The sequence below is a fragment of the Sarcophilus harrisii genome, chromosome 3 (assembly GCF_902635505.1).
Source record: "Sarcophilus harrisii chromosome 3, mSarHar1.11, whole genome shotgun sequence".
NCBI classification, from domain to species: Eukaryota; Metazoa; Chordata; class Mammalia; order Dasyuromorphia; family Dasyuridae; genus Sarcophilus; species Sarcophilus harrisii.
Window position 1 is genome coordinate 101,993,034 of NC_045428.1, and position 21,814 is coordinate 102,014,847.

The following is a 21,814-nucleotide window of genomic DNA, read 5'->3' on the forward strand; positions in this document are numbered from 1 at the left end:
AACAAATTAAGAGAACAAGGAATAATTTACCTATCAGATCTTTGGAAAAGGGAGGAATTTATGACCAAAAAAGAACTTGAGAACACTGATAATAAATCATAATTTAGTGACCCTCACTTTCTTTTATAAAACCACATTTGGGGTTACAACCCAATGTTTAAGAATCTGAGTTCTAGAACATAATAAGCTTATGATTCATTCCAATATTTAATTGAAAAAGATGAAATTGCCTAAATTACATTTTTTGATATAGCAATTAAATCATTAATGTACTACTTAACTGAACAATGTTTACATGATATAACTAAATGTCAAGAACATCAGAAGGAATAAAGGAAAATAAATATAAAAAGGAATAGATCTCAAATTATAATTGGAATTAGAAATGCTGTTAACTTCTAGTGAAAACAGAAAAGTTGGTCAGTGGTAGTGTTCAATAAAACTATTTTACAAGAACTTCTGGGGAAACTATAAACCAGCTTTATAGAAATTAGGTTTAGATCAAGATCTTTACAAAATACATAACAATACATTCTAAATGTATTCCTGACCTAAACATAAAGAATCACATCTTAATGATAAAGCAAAGGAGCAAGGATAGTAGATACATTGCAATACTAAGGAAAAACATTTAAGACATTCATCAAAGAGTTGGAGCTAATTATAAATATATAATAAACACGAAGTTACAAGTAGTTTTTTTCATGAATAAAAACAATGTAAGCAGAATAATAAAATTTTAATTATTTAATCATTTTTTAAAAAATCTTTACTAGCCTTTTATTTACAAGTTATATGTATGGGTAATTTTACAGCACTGACAATTGCCAAAACTTTTGTTCCAATTTTTCCCCTACTTCCCCCCACCTCTTTCCCCAGATGACAGGATGACCAAATATGTTAAATATGTTAAAGTATAAATTAAATACAAAATAAGTATACATGTCCAAACCATTATTTAGCTGTACAAAAAGAATCAGACTCTGAAATATTTTACAATTAGCCTGTGAAGGAAATCAAAAATGCAGGTGGGCAAAAATATAGGGACGGGAGATTCTATGTAATGGTTCTTAGTCATCTCCCAGAGTTCTTCACTGGGTGGCTGGTGGCTGGTTCAGTTCATTAGTGCTCCATTGGAACTGATTTGGTTCAACACATTGCTAAAGATGGCCAGGTCCATCAGAATTGATCATCATATATTATTGTTGTTGAGGTATATAATGATCTCCTGGTCCTGTTCATTTCACTCAGCATCAGTTCGTGTAAGTCTTTCCAGGTCTTTCTGAAATCATCTTGCTGGTCATTTCTTACAGAACAATAATATGTGATAATATTCACATACCACAATTTATTCAGTCATTCTCCAATTGATGGGCATCTACTCAGTTTCCAATTTCTGGCTACTACAAAGAGGGCTGCCACAAACATTCTTGCACATACAAGTCCTGTTCCCTTCCTTAAGATCTCTTTGGGATGTAAGCCCAGTAGTAATGCTGCTGGATCAAAGGTATGCACATTTTGATAACTTTTTGAGCATAGTTCCAAATTGCTCTCCAGAATGGTTGGATGTATTCACAATTCCACCAACAATGTATTAGTGTCCCTGTTTTCCCATGTACCCTTCAACATTCCGCATTATCTTTCCCTGTCATTCTAGCCAGTCAGACAGGTGTACAGTGGTATCTTAGAGTTGTCTTAATTTGCATTTTCTGATTAATAATGACTTGGAGCATCTTTTCACATGGCTAGAAATAGTTTCAATTTCTTCATCTGAAAATTGATTATTTATCAATTGGAGAATGGCTTGATTTCTTATAAATTAGAGTCATTCTCTACATATTTTGGAAATGAGGCCTTTGTCAGAACCTTTGACTGTAAAAATGTTTTCCCAGTTTATTGTTTCCCTTCTACTCTTATTTGCATTAGTTTTGTTTGTACAAAAACTTTTCAATTTGATATAATCAAAATTTTCTATTTTGGGATCAATAATGATCTCTAGTTCTTCTTTGGTCATAAAGTCCTTCCTCTTCCACAGGTCTAAGAGGTAAGCTATCCTATCTTCCTCTAATTTATTTATAATCTCATTCTTTATGCCTAGGTCAAGAACACATTTCGACCTTATGTTGGTGTATGGGGTTAAGTGTAGGTCAATGACTAGTTTCTGCCATACTAGTTTCCAATTTTCCCAGCAATTTTTGTTAAACAGTGAGTTCTTATCACAAAAGCTGGGGTCTTTGGGTTTGTCAAACACTAGAATATTAAAGTTATTGATTGTTTTGCCCTTTGAACCTAACCTATTCCATTGATCAACTACTCTATTTCTTAGCCAATACCAAATGGTTTTGGTAACTGCTGCTTTATAATATAATTTTAGATCTGGTACAGCTTGGCCACCTTCATTTGATTTTTTTTCATTAATTCCCTTGAAATTCTTGACCTTTTGTTTTTCCATATGAACTTTGTTATTATTTTTTCTAGGTCATTAAAATAGTTTTTTGGGAGTCTGATTGGTATAGCGCTAAATACATAGATTAATTTAGGGAGTATTGTTATCTTTATTATATTTGTTTGCCCTATCCAAGAGCATTTAATATTTTTCCAATTGGTTAGATCAGACTTAATTTGTGTGGAAAATGGTCTGTAATTTTGCTCATAAAGTTTCTGATTTTCCCTTGGCAGATAGATTCCTAAGTATTTTATACTATCAGTAGTTACTTTAAATGGAATTTCTCTTTGTAACTCTGACTGTTGGATTTTGTTAGTGATATACAAGAATGGTGATGACTTACATGGGTTTATTTTGTATCTGCTCCTTTGCTGAAGTTGTGGATTATTTCTAATAACTTTTTAGTAGGCTCTTTGGGGTTCTCTAAGTATATCATCATATCATCAGCAAAGAGTGATAATTTGGTTTCTTGACTTACTCTAATTCCTTTAATCTCTTTCCCAACTCTTATTGCCACAGCTAGCATTTCTAATACAATATTGAATAGTAATGGTGATAGTGGGCAACCTTGTTTCACTCCTGATCTTATTGGGAATGGTTGCAGTTTGTCCCTATTACATATGATGCTTACTGATGGTTTTAAATAAATGCTACTGATTATTTTAAGGAAAAGTCCATTTATTTCTATAGACTCGTGTTTTTAATAGAAATGGATGTTGGATTTTTATCAAATGCTTTTTCTGCATCTATTGAGATGATCATATGGTTTTTGTTCATTTCTTTATTATATAGCCAATTATGCTAATAGTTTTCCTAATACTGAACCAGCTCTGCATTCCTGGTATAAATCCTCCTTGGTCATAATGTATTATCCTGGGGTTGATATTCTGTAATCTTTTTGCTAATATTTTATTTAAGATTTTTGCATCAATATTCATTAGGGACATTGGTCTACAATTTTCTTTCTCTGTTCTCATCCTACCTGGTTTAGGTATTATTACTATATCTGTGTCATAAAAGGAATTTGGTAGGGCTCTTTCAATCCCTAATTTTTTCAAACAGTTTATATATCTATATAACTTATATAGCATATATAAGCTATATACCTATATAAACTATATGATACATATATATGCTAAATAAACTATAGCATTGGCTTAATTGTTCTTTAAATGTTTAGTATTTATATTGCTTTGTTGTCTATGCTACCCTTTTGCAAGATATCGTTTCCTTACTTATCTCTTTTAATTAGATCAATTTTTTAATTTGCTTGATCTGAGATAAGGATGGCTACTCCTGCTTTTTTGACTTCACCTGAAGCATAATAGATTCTGCTCCAGCCTTTTACCTTTACTCTGTATGTATCTCCCTGCTTTGAATGTGTTTCTTGTAAACAACATATTGTAGGGTTCTGACTTTTGATCCAGTCTGCTATCCACCTCTGCTTTATGGGCGACTTTATCCTATTCACATTTATGGTTAAAATGATTAATTCTGTAGTTCTTGCCATCTTATTATCCCCAGATTATGCTTTTCTTTTACTTGCCCTGACCTAACCCTCTTTCCCAGTTTTAACCTTATGTGCCCCACTTGTAACACACTGCTCACCCTCTTTAGGATCCCTCCCTCCCCACTTTGAATCTCTTACCCTTTCTTGTGCCCTTCCCTTATTACTCTTTTCCTTTTCCATTTTCCTCTCCCTCTTTTAATGAAGTGAGAGAAGATTTTCTGTAAAACAAGTATGTCAATTATTTTCTCTTTGAGCCAATTCTGATGAAAGTAAGATTCACACAATGTTCCTCCCTCTCTCTAAATTCCCTCAGATATGATAAGTTTCCTTTGTCTATTCATGGGATGTAGTTTCCCTCTTTTTATCCCCCCTTTCCCCGTATTCTGGCATTATTCCCTTTCCATTTCTACTTCCCTTTTTGATATCAGTAAAATCAAATTATACATATAGTCTTTTTGTATATCCACAATAGAAATACAGTTCTCAAGAATTCCTTTTACCTTTTCTGCTTCTCTTGAGTCCTATGGTTGTGGATTAAAATTTTTGTTTAGTTCTGGTTTTTTCCTTAGAAACAAATGGAATTTATCTGTTTTATTAAATGATCATCTTCTTCCCTGGAAGAAAATTCTCAGCTTGGCTGGGTAGTTTATTCTTGGCTGCATTCCAAGTTCTTTTGCCTTTTGGAATATTAGATTCCAGGTCCTTCGATCCTTTAATGTGGGGGCAGCCAGATCTTGGGTGATCCTTATTGTGGCACCTCAGTATTTGAATTATTTTTTTCTGGTGCTTGTAATATTTTTTCTTTAATCTGATAGTTCTGAAATTTGGCCACAATATTCCTTGGAGTTTTTATTTTACGGTCTTTTTCAGAAGGTGTTGTATGAATTCTTTCAATTCAATTCTTTCGATGCCTATTTTACCTTCTGATTCTGTTACCAGCAACAGCCAGGAGCCATTTTTAAGGCTGAATTTAAAAATTGGTTATGAGGGTATGAGAGAGAGTGTAGAAAGTTGTGTGTGCCTTCTCCACCGTCTTGGATTCACCCTCTATTTAATTGTTTTTAATACATGTTGCCTCATAAATCTTGTTGGGAGAGAAAAATTAGGGCAAAAAGGAAACAGTGGAGGAAAAGGAAAACAGAAAAAAAGAAGTGAATGCAGCATGTTTTGTTTTATATTCAGTTTCCATAGTTCCTTTTCTGGATGCAGATAGAATTTTCTAAAAGTCTATTGGGATCACTGAACCACTAAGAATAATGGTTGATCATTGTACATTCTTGCTTTATTGTATACGATGTATTCCTGGTTCTGCTTATTTTGCTTAGCATCAATTCATGTAAATCTTTCTAGAGCTTTCTGAAATCAGCTTGCTCATCATTTTATAGAACAATAATATTCCATGATCTTCAAAAACCACAACTTGTTCAGCTATTCCTCAATTAATGGGTATTTCATTTTCCAATTCTTTTCTACCACAAGAAGAGCTACTAAAAACATTTTTGCACATTCGAGTTCTTTTCCCTCCTTTATGATTGCAAATAAGAAAATCTTAGATAAATTTCGTACTCATCATACTGACACAGATAATAGGAATTAAAATATGGCCAATATTTGAGGGGATTTGAGAAAACAAACAGACTGGGGGCGGAGCCAAGATGGCAGAGAAGACACACACGACTTTCTAAGCTCTTCTCTTACCCTCTTTATCAATATTATATCGAGCCTCAAAATAGTCTTGACTGCTACAATTCGTAAAGATAAGAAGTAGAACAACTCACCGGCTGAAGAAAATCTGCAGTCTCGCCAAAAAAGGTTGGTTCCGGGGCCAGGGGGGAGATCGGCGCAGACGGGGAGAGAAATTAGGTTCCGAGGAGAGTCTCAAATGGAGGGTGAAAGCACAGATCTCAGCACAAGCGCACAGCCCCAACCCGCAGTAAGGGCTTTTCCTTGGGGCAGTTGTGATCCTGCACAGCAGGAGGACGCAGCCCGGGTTAGCCTCCAATCTGCACAGTGGGGAGCTCGGCTTGGGGCCATAGAGCTTTCCCAGGGCCGATTTGCATTGGGCAGAGACACTGGGGCAGAGATCCGGGCGGTCTGCCATCTGAGCTCAGCTGCTAATACTCACAGTCCCACAAGAGGATCCGGCCTGGGGCAGTGACATTTTCACCACTTAGTCTCTAGCCAAAGGCAATCGCTAATCCACTCAGCCCTACTAAGCCGTTTGATAGCTCGGCCAGTGCTGTATCCACTTCCTGTAGGGGGAAGGGAAAACTCTCACTCAGAGCACTCCCATACCTCGGAGCTGGAAATCGGTTTAAATCTTTCCCTGCTCTGCAGAGGAAGCTGGTAACCCCCTTGCCTAGGAGACCTACCCTAAAGGCTTTAAAACATGAATAAAAAGATGAAAAGAACAATCGACAGCTTCTATGCAGAAAAGAGCAGGTCAGCAAACCTGAAGAGACCCAAACAGTAAAATGCATCAGACTGTCCTCCTTTACATAATGCTCTCATAGAAGAGACCATTAAAAGTCTCAAAAGAGAGTTAGAAGATAAATGGGGAAAGGAAAGAGAAGCCTTATAAGAGAGAAACAACTTCCTGAAATACGAATTGGAAAAGTTAAAAAATTCCCAGGAAGTGCAAATTGGTGAATTGGAAAAAATAAAAAAATCACAGGAAAGTAAGAATTGTGAATTGGAAAAAATAAAGAATTCACTAGAAAGTAGGATCCGTGAATTGGAAAAGACAAAGAACACGCAAGAAAGTAGGATCAGTGAATTGGAAAAAGAAAATAATTCACTAAAAAAAAAATTAGTGAAATGGAAAAAAATTCCACAGACCAAAACAAATCAATTCAAAAACCCAATTGGACATATACAGAAAGAAGTAAAAAAGCTAATGAAGAAAATAATTCTTTAAAAATTAGAACTGAACAAATTGAAACTAATGATGCATTGAGACAGCAAGAATCAGTCAAGCAAAAACAAAAAAATGACAAAATGGAAAAAACATGAATTATCTACTTACAAAACGACAGACTTGAAAAATAGATCTAGGAGAGATAATCTAGAGGATTATTGGACTTTCCGAAAACTATGATGAAAAAAAGAGCCTAGATACTATTTTACAAGAAATCATCAAAGAACTGCCCACATGTAATAGAATCAGAAGGTAAAATAGGCATTGAAAGAATTCATCGAACACCTTCTGAAAGAAACCCTAAAATAAAAACCCCAAGGAATATTGTGGCAAAATTTCAGAACTATCAGATTAAGGGAAAAAATTTTACAAGCAGCCAAAAAAAAAAAACCATTTAAATACCGAGGTGCCACAATAGGATTCACCCAAGATCTGGCTGCCTCTACCTTAAAGGAAAGAAGGGCCTGGAACATGATATCTCGAAAGGCACAAGAACTTGGGATGCAGCCAAGAATAAACTACCCAGCTAAGTTGAGCATTTTCTTCCAGGGAAGAAGATGGACATTTAATGAAACAAATGAATTCCATTTGTTTCTGAAGAAAAACCAGAACTAAACAAAAATTTGATCTCCAAGAATAGAACTCAAGAGATGCAGAAAAGGTAAAAATAACTTTGAGAATTGTATTTCTGTTGTGGATATACAAAAAAAAATACATGTAAAATTTGATTGTGCTGATATAACATAAAAAAGGGAAGTAGATATGGAAAAGGGATGATGGCAGAATAAGGTGGGAAGGAGGGATAAAAAGAGGGAAACCACATCCCACAAAGAGGCTAAGGAAACTTATCATATCTGAGGGAATTTAGAGAGGGGGAGGAACATTGTGTGAATCTTACTCTCATCAGAGTTGACCTCAAAGAAAAAAATAATTGACATTTGTTTTAGAGAAAATTCTTCTCGCCTCATTAAAACGGGGAGAGAAAAGGAAAAGAAAAGAGTAATAAGGGAAGGAAGGGGAAAAGACTCAAAGGGGGGGAGGAAGGGATTATAAAGAGGATAAGTATCGTGATACAAGAGGGGTACATAAGTTTAAAAGGGGAAAGAGGGTTGGGGAAGCAAGAATAAGTAAAGCACAATCTGGGGTTATTAGGATGGCAGGAAATACAGATTTAGTAATTCTAACCATAAATGTGAATGGGATGAACTCCCACAAAGAGGAGGCAGATAGCAGACTGGATCAAAAGTCAGAACCCTACAATATGTTTTTACAAGAAACACATTTAAAGCAGGGGATACATATAGAGTAAAGGTAAAAGGCTGGAGCAAAATCTATTATGCTTCAGGTGAAGTCAAAAACAGGTGTAACCATCCTTATCTCAGATCACAAAAAGTAAAAATTAGATCTAATTAAAAGAGATAAGGAAGGAAACTACATCATGCTATAGGGTAGCATAAACAACGAAGCAATATCAGTATTAAACATATATGCACCAAGTGAGTATGGCACCCAGCTTCCTAAAGGAGAAGTTAAGAGAGTTGCAAGAAGAAATAGACAACAAAACTGATAAATAGTAGGAGATCTCAACCTTGCACTCTCAGAATTAGAACAAATCAAACCACAAAACAAATAAGAAAGAAATTAAAGAAGTAAATAGAATATTAGAAAAATTAGGTATGTTGATCTTGAGAAAATTGAATGGAGATAGAAGGAATATACTTTCTTCTCAGCAGTTCATGGAACCTATTCAAAATTGACCATATATTAGGACATAAAGACCTCAAAATTAAATGCAAGAAAGCAGAAATAGTAAATGCTTTCTTTTCAGATCATGATGCAATAAAAACTACATTCAATAAAAAATTAGGGGGAAATAGACCAAAAGTAATTGAAACTAAACAATCTCATCTTAAAGAATGATTGGTAAGCAGCAAATTATAGATACAATTAATAATTTCACCATGATAATGACAATGATGAGACATCATACCAAAATTTGTGGGATGCAGCCAAAGCGGTAATAAGAGGGAATTTTATATCCTTAGAGGCTTACTTGAATAAAACAGAGAAAGAAAAGATTAATGAATTGGGCTTGCAACTAAAAAACTAAAAAAGACCAAATTAAAAAACCCCAATCAAATACTAAATTGGAAATTCTAAAATTAAAAGGAGAAATTAAAAATATTGAAAGTAAAAAATCTATTGAACTAATTAATAAAACTAAGAGTTGGTTCTATGAAAAAGCCAATAAAATAGATAAGCCTTTGGTAAATCTGATTAGAAAAAGGAGGGAGGAAAATGAAATTAGTAGTCTTAAAATGAAAAGGAGAACTTTCCACCAATGAAGAGGAAATTAGAGAAATAATAAGGAGTTATTTTGCTCAACTTTATGCCAATAAATTTGATAACCTAAGTGAAATGGATGACTACCTCCAAAAATATAGACTTCCCAGACTAACAGAGGAGGAAGTAAATTGCTTGAATAGTCCCATTTCAGAAAAAGAAATAGAACAGGCAATTAAACAAATCCCTAAGAAAAAATCCCCAGGACCAGATGGATTTACATGTGAATTTTACCAAACATTTAAAGAACAATTGGCCCCAATGCTATATAAATTATTTGATAAAATAGGAAATGAAGGAGTCCTACCAAATTCCTTCTATGACACAGACATGGTACTGATACCTAAACCAGGTAGGCTGAAAACAGAGAAAGAAAATTATAGACCAATCTCCCTAATGAATATTGATGCTAAAATCTTAAATAAGATATTAGCAAAAAGACTACAGAAAATCATCTCCAAGATAATACACTATGATCAAGTAGGATTTATACCAGGAATGCAGGGCTGGTTCAACATTAGGAAAACTATCAATATAATTGGCCATGTTAATAACCAAATTAACAAAAAACATATGATCATCTCAATAGATGCAGAAAAAGCATTTGATAAAATCCAACATCCATTCCTATTAAAAACACTTGAGAGTATAGGAATAAATGGACTTTTCCTTAAAATAATCAGCAGCATCTATTTAAAACCATCAGTAAGCATCATATGTAATGGAGACAAACTGCAACCATTCCCAATAAGATCTGGAGTGAAACAAGGTTGCCCACTATCACCGTTACTATTTAATATTGCATTAGAAACGCTAGCTATAGCAATAAGAGTTGAGAAAGAGATTAAAGGAATAAGAATAGGCAATGAGGAAGCCAAATTATCACCTCTTGCCGATGACATGATGGTATACTTAGAGAACCCCAGAGATTCTGCAAAAAGTTATTAGAAAATAATCCACAACTTTAGCAAAGTTGCTGGTTATAAAATAAACCCACATACGTCATCAGCACTCTTATATATCACTAACAAAATCCAACAGTCAGAGTTACAAAGAGAAATTCCATTTAAAGTAACTATGATAATATAAAATATTTAGGAATCTATTCCAAGGGAAAATCAGAAACTTTATGAGCAAAATTAGACCACTTTTCACACAAATTAAGTCTGATCTAACCAATTGAAAATATTAAATGCTCTTGGATAGGGCGAGCAAATATAATAAAATGACAATATTACCTAAACTAATCTATTTATTTAGCGCTATACCAATCAGACTCCGCAAAAACTATTTTAATGACCTAGAAAATAACAACAAAGTTCATATGGAAAAACAAAAGGTCAAGAATTTCAAGGAATTAATGAAAAAAAAAATCAAATGATGGTATTAGCTGTACCAGATCTAAAATTATATTATAGAGCAGAGTTACAAAACTATTTGAGTATTGCACAGGAATAGATTAGTTGATCAGTAGAATAGATTAGGTTCAAGGATAAAACAGTCAACAAAATAGCAACCTAGTCTTTGACAAACCCAAAGATCCCAGCTTTTGGGATAAGAACTTACTGTTTGATAAAAAAATTGCTGGGAAAATTGGAAACTAATATGGCAGAAACTAGGTATTGATCCATACTTAACGCGTACACCAAGATAAGGTCAAAATGGGTTCATGACCTAGGCAAAGAATGAAATCATTAATAAATTAGAGGAACATAGGATAGTTTACCTCTAGACCTAGTGAAAAGGGGAAGGTCTTTATGACCAAAGAGAACTAGAGATCATTACTGATCACAAAATAGAAAATTTTGATTATACCAAACTGAAAAGTTTTTGTACAAACAAAGCTAATGCAGACAAGATTAGAAGGGAAGCAATAAACTGGGAAAATATTTTTACATTCAAAGGTTCTGATAAAGGCCTCATTTCCAAAATATATAGAGAATTAACTCTAATTTATAAAAATCAAGCTCATTCTCCAATTGAAAAATGGTCAAAGGATATGAACAGACAATTCTCAGATGAAGAAATTGAAACTATTTCTAGTCATATGAAAAGATGCTCCAAGTCATTATTAATCAGAGAAATGCAAATTAAGACAACTCTAAGATACCACTACACACCTGTCAGATTGGCTAAGATGACAGGAAAAAAATAATGATGATTGTTGGAGGGGATGTGGGAAAACTGGACATTGATTCATTATTGTGGAGTTGTGAACGAATCCAACCATTTTGGAGAGTAGTTTGGAACTATGCTCAAAAAGTTATCAAACTGTGCATACCCTTTGATCCAGCAGTGTTACTACTGGGATTATATCCCAAAGAGATTATAAAGAAGGGAAAGGGACCTGTATGTGCAATCGAATGTTTGTGGCAGCTCTTTTGTAGTGGCTAGAAACTGAAACTGAATGGATGTCCATCAGTTGGAGAATGGCTGAATAAATTGTGGTATATGAAAATTATGGAATATTACTGTTCTGTAAGAAATGCACCAACAGGATGATTTCAGAAAGGCCTGAGAGACTTACACGAACTGATGCTGAGTGAAATGAGAGCAGGACTCAGGAGATCATTATATACTTCAACAAAATACTAGATGATGACCAGTTCTGATGGATCAGGCCATCCTCAGCAACAAGATCAACCAAATCATTTCTAATGGAGCAGTAATGAACTGAACCAGCTATACCCAGAAAAAGAACTCTGGAGATGACTAAAACCATTACATTGAATTCCCAATCCCTATATTTATGCACACCTGCATTTTTCATTTCCTTCACAAGCTAATTGTACAATAATTCAGAGTCTGATTCCTTTTGTACAGCAAAATAATGTTTTGGTCATGTATACTTAAAAAAAAAAAAAAAGAGAGAAAACAAACAGACTAATGTGCAGGATGTATTATTTTAATTATCCTTAACAAACTTTGAAACACACCTGACCAATGAATTTATGCAATTAAAAGGAAGAAGAAATAGGAGAATGGTTTACATGTTTGGTAAGATCCTATAAAAAAAGAGCAACCTGAAATATAACAAATATCTAGTCAATTTGGGGGACATTTTTAAATTCAGAGAATAGTAAAACATGATTCTAAAAAAAAATAGTGGCAACTTCTTGGTTCAGTGGATATAATGCTGAGCATTGAGTCAAAAATATCTGAATACAAATGTACTTGCTAGTTTTGTGATCTAGAACAATTCAATTAACTGTTGTCCACTTCAGTTTTCTCAGCTACAAAATGATGTGCAACAATATGTGCCTAGCAAGACCTTTATAAGTTTTAAATGAGATATTTGTAAATATTTTAGCATAGTATCTGGCATATGGTATGTCCAATATAAATGCTTATTCTTTTCTCCATTCCTACCCCACCTCTCAATAGTCTTTAGGATATTTTGTAGATCCTGTGTGAGATTTAAAGAAAAACACAAGGTGGGGGGTGAATCTTATACAATTAGGATCAGAAAAATGGAAAACACAGCTTCTAGAGGGAGTTCTTCCCCTGTTGAGCTTGCTGATACAGTAATTAGTTAATACTGTGATTTCCTTTGTATAAGCAATGTCCTAGTTGAGATCACTGCTTCTGCAAAGGCCAGTCAACATGGTCTCTGCAATGAAAAGTTGGATGAACTTTGGAAGAATGGAGTGTTTACATAACTTGCTTGGGACACATAGAGATGGTATGTTAGAGTCTACCTTGAAACTTTATCTACTTTATTACTGTGTAAAATACTGAACTAAAATGCTTATTATAAAGGATTATAGGACAAAATTAGAGGATAGAAAAATATTATGGGAAAGTTGATAAGTTTTTTTGTTTGTTTTTTTCAATTTCCATGAAAACCATAGGAATTAGATCTAGATTTATATTAGTATTAATATTGTATTATTACCTCCCCTTATTATAAAATATTTATACAGCATTGACATTATTTCATTTAGTTCTCCCAAAACTCTGTGTTGTAGTTATCAGTCTTATCTCCATATTGCAAATAAGGAAACTGATGCTAAATGAGATTATTCAAGTGACTAGGCTAGTACAGCTAATAGCTAAAAAGCAGATTTAAAGTGAAGTCTTTCTGATTCATCATTCTTTTTGTACTATACTATACTACCTATATTTTTTTTATTATTTTTACTTGCTAACCCTCACCCTTGTCTTTTCCACTTGTTCACATGATAATCCAAACTTGTTTCCCACACTGATAAGTATAATTTGGAAAATTTATCTATACTCAGATCACCTAGAATTTATTTCATTAGCCTTTAGTTCTGAGTCTCTTACTTAGATTCTGACATAGGTACTCCTTTTTTCATATTCACTTCCCTTCTGATTCCCCATAGTTCCTTTCTTATGAGTTTCAAATAAGCAAAGAATGCATATTTAATTCAGGGTGAGAAACTCTTGATTGGAAACAAAGTTTTTGCCTCTGTTTCCCTGCTTAGAGGAAAAATTGTTTCTTATTTGTCCTCCCCAAATGTTTTCCACTTTCAACTCATTTCCTCTGATCAATACCTTGTCCACCCATCTTATGGAAACTTTTCCTCTCTTATGTGGCTTGCTATATATATTCTAGTTCTTTTGAAAATTATATTTCAGTCATTGTCTGGTTTTCCCCTGGTTCAGAGTCAACAATCCCCATCCAAACACAAGGCCATCATCTATGCTCCTTTCTATTATGATTGTGTGTGTGGGGAGAGAAGGGGTATTTAGACGTGGACTCAAGTATGCTTAAGCCTTCCTGATATCTATTGATTGATCCCTCATAAACCACATTCAACACAGTGTTCCTTTCTAAACTATTTTTTATTGTTTAAATCATTATTTTGTCTGGGGCTCCTATAATAAATTCCCCTTGTTCAAACCTTTATTATATAATTATTGATGGTTCTGTGATAACAATCACTGATAAGACCCATTTAATACTAGCCACCTTTTCTTAAATTTCCTTTTCTCCTGCTTCACCTCTGAGCTTAACTTGTGAGTATTCATTGTTAATTCACTTAATGCTTCTAAGGAGTGACTGTCTAAACTTGAAATTTTACCATAGGTAAACATTTCCCTAAATTTCCCTAATCCAAAAACTCACAATAACTCTAAATTCCTACCTCATTGATTAGCTAATTGGTCATATAAACCAAGGATTTGCTTTATTTTACAATAAGTAAATAATACATAATAATATTTTCTCACATGATCTTCACAAAAATCTTTGAAATGTTATTTTTGCCATTGAACAAATGAAAAGATTGATCCTCAAAGAAGTTCAGTAATCTATCAAACTTCAATAATTTTATTCCAAGTACAGAGTTCCTGTTATGTTGCATATCTTAAGAAAAATTGTGCTTGTGACTAATTAGTCCAAATAATTTGGCAAAAAATGAAACCCACAACTCTGGATAGACTTTAAACAATGCTGAAAGCAAACATTATGTATGGTCCTTCAAAAATATTTTTAAATGTTTTCAGTTATTTTGGTTACACTTAAACTCCAAAGACTGCAAAATATTGGAGGGATAATTTTATTATTTTAATCTTAGTAAAATCCCCTTTCAGATTATCAGTAGAAATTTGTGCCCCTTTGTATTCTTGCCCCATTAAACAATCAACAAATTTTAAAAGTATTTTGAAATGGTCGACACTTTGCTACATGTTAAAGGGATAAAAGCATAACTAGATTGATCCAAGATGAATCCTGATCTTTGTTCTTTCCACAGTAACTTTCCTTGTTCCCATAGGGTCCTTTCACCTTTGCTTCCTCATTTAAATAGATAGATGGTACATTAAATTAGATAAAGATAGATGGATAGACAGATAGACAAATAGATATGGATAGGTATGATAGATTATTAGTGTAATTTCCTCTCTATCTGTGGGATATGAGGAATAAGGACTCTGGCCCCATGTTGTCCTTCAGTTCTCCCCTCTCTCTGGAAATCCAAAACCATGCACTCCTCCTTCCAGAAAGTGTCCATAGACTGCAATGTCCTTGCTCCATTGTTTCTGCATTCACCAACATGTGCTAGTTACTTCTTGCTCAGCACCACTTCTCTCTACATAATTAGGTCTGATATTTATTATCAGCAGAAGTTCCTTCAGTCTTTCTTGATTAGGACTCTGGATTTCTCATATTGTCAGCAAGTAAATTTCCTGTGACTGGGGCTGAGGCTACTTCCCAATAATAATATTTCAGAACAACTAGCCTGGAGGTGTTTATATTTCAAAAGGGTCAAACCTTTGACATGGTATCTTTCTTTAAATCTTCTCATACTGTCCCAGTAGGATCACTGTTCTTTCCCAACTCCTGTTTGTTGTTACTGTTCTACATTTGCTCTAAGGCACTATTTTGTCTTTTTTTGTGGGGGAAATCTGGAGATTCTGACATTTTATGATCAACTTCACCATTTCCCCAGAATCATCTTTTCTCTTATTCTTATTTTGAATATATCTTATTGTTTTCAATAGAAATCTTTTTCCTCTAAGAAAACAAAACTAACATTATGCTTTTTTTTAATTAAAGCTTTGCATTTTCAAAACATATACATGGATAATTTTTCAATATTGACCTTTGCAAAACCTTGTTTTGTGTTAGAGATTTTCTCCTTTTCTCCCCACCTCCTCCCTAGATGTCAAGTAATCCAATGTATAACATTGTACATTTTAATGCTTATACTTCATACTGATATGTATCCTAATACTTCATAAGTCTAAAAGTAAATTCTAATTTGCTCAATTCTAAACTTTATCCCCTAAATTTCCATTAGTTGATATAATTCAGAGTTGTGAATGTAAAGATTGCAATGTCTCTGGCAAAATTTTATTCAGAAGGAATTGAGATTAGAAAAATAGCTTCCTTCTGAACCATTTCTCCAGAGACAACTCCTTGAAACAAAAAAGAAAATAGTTTGATGAATTCATATATCGACACAGTTTAATGAAGGTAAAGTGACAATATTTGGAATAAATTCAATGTGGGAATTCCACTGTATCCCATAAAGCAATTATTCTATTGATTAGTTAATGACCTTACCTTTACTTCCTATTTCTATGAGTTTATAATAGTCAACAAAAAAATGATAGCTTTCTTCATAATTTTGTACTAACCTTCAGTATTGCTTCCCCTACTGTGATTAAGATACTTGGGGGAAAAGATAATCAGAATGAAGATTTCCTAAAGAATCTTTACAATTCTTCAATTGACCTCTTAATATTATATACTTTGTATATATCAAAAATTATTTTGAAGCTAAAATTAGCTTTGATTACTTTGACTGGACTACCCAGTTTTTTTGTTCAATGAAAATTGCTTTCCACATACCCACTCCCATAATATTAAGTATAAACTTTTTCAAACTCTTTTAGTGGAACTTATGTAAAACAATGCAAAAACTTTTGGTCATCAATTATTTCTTGTTGGTTTTCAGCAACATATGACCTTTAAAAAAGAAAGAAAAAAATATTCCTTTGGAGGACTTTGGTCTAGAGTCTCATGGAAGATATAACATGCAGAATTAAACCTTATATTCTCTCTCTCTCTCTCTTTCTCTCTCTCTTTCTCTCTCTCTCTCTCTCTCTCTCTCTCTCTCTCTCTCTCTCTCTCCCTCTCTTCATGATTTTTAAGTAGTATATTAATATTTTAAATTACATCTTCTCAATCTATGTTTTCAGACCAATTATTTTTCAGACCAGTTATTTATCCAGTGAGAATTTTCACATTGTCTTCTCTTTTTATCAACGTTATGTTTTTGTTTTATTGTTTCATGATTTCTCATAAATTCATTAGCTCAATTCTAATATTTAAGAAATACATTCTTCAGTGTGCTTTTGTGTCACCTATTATACTTGTCCAATCATATGACTAAAAGAATTGTTTTCTTCAGTGCATTTTTTTGATGAGGGCTGCTGATAGCCAATTATACACTTTAAGGAGTTTTTTTTTCCCTTCATTGAATCTTTGCACCTCCCTTTCCATTTGGATAATTCTTCTTGTTAAGGAATTCTTCTGTTCATTGGCTTTTTAAAATTTCCTTTACCTTTTTATCCACTCTAATTTTCTAAAGATGTTATTGTCTTCAGTATTTTTTTTCTTGCCTCTCCTTTATCAAGCTTTTGACTTTTTTTCTTCATGATTTTCTGGCATCACCTTCATTTTTCTTCCCAAATTTTCCTCTACTTCTCTTATGAATTTCCAATTTTTTTCTTGAATTTTCTATGGCCTGAGATCAATTCATAGTTTTCTTGGAGGCTTTGGATATAGGCGTTTAGACTTTGTTAATCTTAGACAGTTCAAGGGATCTGCAAATTATTATTTCTTTCAAAGTGATATGATCTAAGGAAAGGTGTATTTACTAATTTCCTGGATTATGAGCTGCTCTGTGAGTGACCAAAAGAATTCTTTTCTATCCTGGTACTATGAGGAGAGTCTCTGATCCACTCTGGCAGGAAATTCTGGTGTACGACATACTATTTTCCTGAAACTGCCATCAAGGGCAGTGATCCACATCCAAGTACTGGAAAAACTGGAAAATCTTTTTACCAGTTGTTCAACTCCTTTATGATCTATCAGTTGAGAATGATCCTACTGCTGATTCAGTAACTCCTAAGACCTGCATCTGGTTTTCTGGGGCCAAGGCTGTGCTGGAATGGCTTATGCTGTCCTGTGCTATATTTTTCACACAGTTGTTGTTGTTGTTGTTGTTGTTGCTTTTAAATTTTATTAAAGCTTTTTATTTACAAAATATATGCATGGGTAAGTATTCAACACTGATCCTTGAAAAATGTTTTCTTCCAAATTTTTCCCTCCTTCCCCCCCACCCCCTCCCCTAGATGGTAGGTAGTCCAATACATGTTAAATATGTTAAAATATATATTAAATCCAATATATATATATATATATATATATACACACACACACATTATTATATATATATATATATATATATATATATATATATACATATTTATACAGTTATCTTATTGCACTAGAACAAATATGTAAATATACTGGAGGGAGATGAGAGGAAGGAGAAGCAAAGGGGAGGAAAGGAATAAAGTAAAACATAAAACATATAAGGAAGCAAAGAAAAGATGGATATCTCTGAATACTATGTATAGCATTTATTATGTAGGCTTTCTTAAAATGACAGTGTATTGTTTTATATTTTGAATCCTCTCATATATTTTGCTGTTGTGCACGTGGCAGTATTTGTTTTTTTTTTTTTTCATTTTTTTCTTTATTTTGTATTTAAGTTTTAAATAAATAAATGAATTTGAAAATAAGATAAGGTTTTTAAAAGTATATACAGGTATCTTATAAAATGATTTTATGATGTTTAGTAATAAGTCAAGCTCATATTGTTTTTCTTGTTGTTCAGTTGTTTTCATTTCTTTCAGACTCTTCATGATCCTCTCTGGGGTTTTCTTGGGAAAGTCAAGCTCCTCTTGTAGATGTAGCAAAAAAGAGCTAAATGACCAGCTCAGGGAAACAAAACTAGTGTCTGAGAAGTAATTGGAACTCAGGTCTTCCAGACTCCAGGATCAGTCCTCTATTCATTGTATCACCTAGCTGCCCAGTCAAGTCCATCCTGGTTTCTCTAAGACAATTTTGCTGAATATATTGACAAGGGGAGCCCCTAAACTCTAAAACTGCTTGAAGGACCAATTCTCCTTGAATCCTGCAACTGTGGGGACCCCTCCCAAGGACAAGCAGCTTCATTCTGTTGTCTGGATGAGGCTGGTTGAGTTCAGAGCTGGAGCTACCAATCCCATTGAATTGGAGAAACACCCTATTCAATTGAAGATTTTCTATTCAATTCAAACTTCACCCATCAGCCTCATTGGGAGGGTGGCAGGCCTTGGCTTATAGCCAAAGATTTCCTTATAAAAATGGCAATTTTAAAGTCATTTTTTAAAAACTATAGCTTTTTATTTACAATATATATGCATAGGTAATTTTTCAGCATTGACAGCTGCAAATCCTTTTGTTCCAACTTTTTCCCTCTTTTCCTCCCACAGCTTCCTCCAGATGGCAGGTTGACCAATATATGTTAAATATGTTAAAGTATAAGTTAAATACAATATACGTATACATGTCCAAACAGTTAACTTGCTGTATAAAAAGAGTCGGACTTGAAATAGTGTACAATTAGCCTGTGAAGGAAATCAAAACTGCAGGCAGACAAAAATAGAGAGATTGGCAATTCTATGTAGTGGTTCATAGTCATCTACCAGAATTCTTTCCCTGGGTATAGCTGGTTCAGTTCATTACTGCTTTATTGGAATTGATTTGGTTCATCTTCATTGTTGAAGAGGGCCACGTCCATCAGAATTGATCATCATATAGTATTTTTTAAACTCGTTTCTTTGCAGAAGTCCCAACATGCTATGCCATGGCATGCTATGCCAAGGAAACCTCTGCCCACCGGAATACTATCTGTCAGCACTACCCTCTCTTTATCTCCCTCACCTATTTCCCTAATGAGACTTTATGCCTCTCTCCCAGGATTTCTCCACTACTTCAGGTCCTTGCTAGTACTTTGCCACTAAGGAATTCAGCCTTTCTATTCATGCATAGCAAAGGCTGACTTCCCAATGCCTATAATAAACTTCTTTTTATCCATCTAGCTTTTTGGGGTTTGTAAATTCCTTTATGAAGGATCTCTCTGCTGCCAGAAGAGGGGTTCCCAAAACTCCTTACCCATGTGCCAAATCCCAAGGGGGTTAGGGGAGCCAAATCTCTTCATTTGGTTCCCTAAACCCCAAACCTGCCACTAGAACTCATCATTTAATTTCATGACCACCAGGAACCCTAATCTCATCATTTGGTCCCCTGACAACCCTAAATCTAGATGTCATCATATTTTGGTTCCCTGATAGGGAACCTCAAACCTAAACCTCATCAACCTGAATAAAAGAAGTATCTTCTATTATGTCTACAACTTTCTCCTCTTTCTTACCCATTCTTTTCTTTCTCCCCCAAGAAAATGTGTGTATATGTATACATGAGCAAACATTTATACATAAACATATGTGTGTGTGTATATATATGTATGTATGTATGTATAAAATTATATAAATTTATTTCAAAGTTAAATTTGTGAATAGAGGCCTTTTACCATCCCAAATGTTTATCTTCTGATTTTGTTTGTTTATTTGTTTGGTTTTTATCCATGGTAAGAGTTGATTCTGGAGACTTTGCTAATCTGTGATTTTTTTCCCCTATGGCAGCTGTGTCAATACAAATTTTATGTAAACCAACAATTACCTTGGAGGGAAGTAATGAGCTAAGGGAAGCAAAGAACAAAAAAGTATTAGAATCAGTTTTATAACCAGAAAATGTCATATTGATAAATATATAGATACAATATTATCTTTCCCTATTCTCCCACAGTAAGACTGGCTGCATCTCTCCATGTGCTCAGGTCCTACTATAGTTGTTTAGTTGAATAAACCAAAACCATTCTGATTTTTATTGGCCATCAGTAGGTCCTAGATCAAGCTTGGTTTTGTCATTATTTGGAACCTGATTGACTCAGGTTGAATGTAAATAGCAGTCATTTCAGCTTTGAACACTCATCCTGAAGGTCCCTTCTACATTCATTCATTTTTTTTTATTCATTTAGATTTTTGCTTGGACTAGAAAAGAGGAGATTCTTTATCTCAATTGCTTCTTAGTCCTAATCATTGAATGGGTGCATTCTCAGTCAAACTTAGACCTGTTGAAGACTTTAGTTAAAAAGTACAAGGTCTCCCATATCATCCAGGGCCATCTTTAGCCATCTTGATATATATCTTGTGCCTGGACCCAGATATCTCTGGAGGGTAAAGTGAGGCAGAGGACCTTGCCCAGCTCTCCCTTACTGATCTCTAGTTCATGTTGATGCCATGGCATCACCTCCCTGTTGTTATGGTACTATTCCAAAAAGAAGGATAAAACAACAACAACCTCTCACCCTTACTTCTAGCACTTGACTTCTATTTGATCAACTAACATTAAAACATTGGTGGGTTTTGTGAAACCATTGTGGAAGTTTTAAGCCATATTTTAATTAGAAGACAGACACAAAAGGCCTGAATAATTACAAGAAAATAACATTTTCTAGAAGTTAAACTGAGTTATCATTGAAAAAGAGTTTATGATACTCCTTCAGTATTTCAGTCTGTTCAAAAAAAAATCTGTGATCTCATTGATGTTGATACTGTTTCTAGTGATAAAGTTAACTACAGAGAGAAGTCTTCTCATACAGAGTATTTTTGTCTAACCCATTACTGGGGCATCATTTAGCATGATATTCTTGTAGCTTGCTTCCGCATCTCTTGAAATTGAAGATCAAATGACATGTGACCAAATCCAATATCATACCTATTTTAAATATCAGAGGCCAAAGTCAGATCTCTACTGATTTTAAATCCATCATTGCCCTCTCACACTACCAAAGTGTTTTGTAGTTATTTAGTCATTTTTAGTAGTGCTCAAATATTAGTAAGATTTTCCTTGCCAAAAAATAGTGGACTTTTCTTCTCCAGATCTGAAATCCTTATAAAAAACATTCTTTATTTTCCCAAGTGCATATAATCTCTCATAACATTAATATCA